Below are 2,222 nucleotides of genomic sequence, written 5' to 3'. Positions count from 1 at the left end.
TTGATATCATGACACGTAACTTTGAGAGGATGGAGGAAGCCTACATCAGACTGAAAAACGAAGCTAAACGGATTGGACTAGTCATCAACACGTCGAAGACGAAGTACATGATAGGAAGAGGCTCAAGAGAGGTCAATGTAAGCCACCCACCACGAGGTTCTATCGGTGGTGACGAAATCGAGGTGGTAGAAGAATTTGTGTACTTGGGCTCACTGGTGACCACCGATAACGATACCAGCAGAGAAATTCGGAGGCGCATAGTGGCTGGAAATCGTACGTACTTTGGACTCCGTAAGACGCTCCGATCGAATAGAGTTCGCCGCCGTACCAAACTGACTATCTACAAAACGCTTATAAGACCGGTAGTTCTCTACGGACACGAGACCTGGACGATGCTCGTGGAGGATCAACGCGCACTGGGAGTTTTTGAAAGGAAAGTGCTGCGTGCCATCTATGGTGGGGTGCAGATGACGGACGGTACGTGAAGGAGGCGAATGAACCACGAGTTGCATGAGCTGCTGGGAGAACCATCCATCGTTCACACCGCGAAAATCGGAAGACTGCGGTGGGCCGGGCACGTAGCCAGAATGTTGGACAGTAATCCGGTGAAAATGGTTCTCGACAACGATCCGACGGGAACAAGAAGGCGAGGTGCACAGCGGGCAAGGTGGATCGATCAGGTGGAGGAAGATTTGCGGACCCTCCGCAGATCCTCCGTGGTTGGCGACGTGCAGCCATGGACCGAGCTGAAAGGAGGAGACTTTTATGCACTGCACAAGCCGTTCCGGCCTTAGTCTGATAATAAATAAATAAATTATTTAATTATCAAACTTTATCAATTAAATCATTGTATCATACAAACCATCAACGACGAATCAATCCTGCATTTTTTTATGTGATATTGCATAGGAAAACAAGCGACAACTTATAAAGTTCTGCTGCCCTTGTGAACAGATTCTTTTGGAACTTGGTCTACCTTTCACAGGTCACTGGCATCGCATTTACCAAGGGCACTTATTATGCACTTACATTGTTATTAGTCGTGAGGTTTCTCGACCAATTAAGAATTACAACATCATTACTCAAACTGAATAGATTGAAAGGGATTTAATTAAAAAAAAACTAAGAACAAGGATTTGAGCCCACTGACATTCAGCATGGTCAGCAACGCACTTTTGCGACGAGCTACACAGAAAGAAAAATCGTTAATAAAATTAAGAAAACCGTTAGTTAAAATAAAAAGTTGCGTTGGTTCTTTTTCGTAGCGAGTTGCGCACATTAGAAATAAAAGTACGCCAACTTTTACGACAACCATGGGGGAAAAAGCTGCATACCGCTCTGGAATTAAAAGTTCGAGCATTCAAAACGAAATTGTAGTATACTGTCAATCCGAATAGTAGAAAAACTATGGAAAAGGAGAGTATATATTTTCATTTGAAAATTATTTATTTAACCAGAAAGAACCCACTTATTCTTCACCCTCCGTCCAATAATAATAATTCTTTTTAATTTCATTATTTATTTAAATCCATTAACAATTGTCTTCTATTGTCGCTCCCACGTCAGGATGACCGCTGACCGAGTAATGTAGCCACTCGCCGGAAGCGCATTTTAGGCACAACATTGCGAAGTTGTTTGACGCCAGTTTATGTCCACCCTTGTGTCCACCGGAACATGCAATTCATCTGCAAAAAAAGTAAGAATATTGCATAAATACCTCGATATGCTCTGAATAGGTACCAGCATAAGCAACGCCCAACGGCGAACTTGTTTTTGTAACACTTCTTGTAAGACGATGTTCATGATAGACAGGCTTATTCTCCGGTATATTGATTTCATCTATTCTACGACTTACCATCCGGTTCAGTGTGATGAATAGGACTTCGATCGTTCTACGCCACGTCGCCATATATTTTCATAATGGCGATAGAAGCACTACAGGACGTAACCGAAACCATGTTCGGTTACAAAACTCTATACTCCTGTTTTGTTTATTGTTATGCGAGAGATGAGAGTGACAGTTGCGAAAAAGTGGCACTATGAAACATGTTTAAGCAATAAATGGACAAAGTATAGTTTTGAACGTGAGAAATATTTTCATGCCTGCCATCGTAAACTCGAAGTGCAAAGCGTGACAAGTCCATGCAAAGGAATTAAAAAAACAAAAACTTTACAGGTTATAAATGATTATAAATAATAATTGCAATAATTATTAATGAAGT

At 41.7% G+C, this 2,222-nt stretch overlaps 1 long non-coding RNA gene across 1 annotated transcript; it reads right to left on the bottom strand.

The window, feature by feature from the left end:
- Nucleotides 1-1,499: 1,499 nt before the first annotated feature.
- On the bottom strand, nucleotides 1,500-1,992 carry LOC134212458 (uncharacterized). Its single transcript, XR_009979283.1, has 2 exons — nucleotides 1,856-1,992; nucleotides 1,500-1,685 (listed from the first exon to the last, which is right to left on the bottom strand). It is a non-coding gene; the product is annotated as an uncharacterized LOC134212458 (long non-coding RNA).
- Between the last annotated feature and the right edge of the window lie 230 nt (nucleotides 1,993-2,222).

Source organism: Armigeres subalbatus, chromosome 1, assembly GCF_024139115.2.
Source record: "Armigeres subalbatus isolate Guangzhou_Male chromosome 1, GZ_Asu_2, whole genome shotgun sequence".
In the NCBI taxonomy this organism is placed as follows: domain Eukaryota; kingdom Metazoa; phylum Arthropoda; class Insecta; order Diptera; family Culicidae; genus Armigeres; species Armigeres subalbatus.
This window is presented reverse-complemented; position numbering and strand designations above follow the sequence as displayed.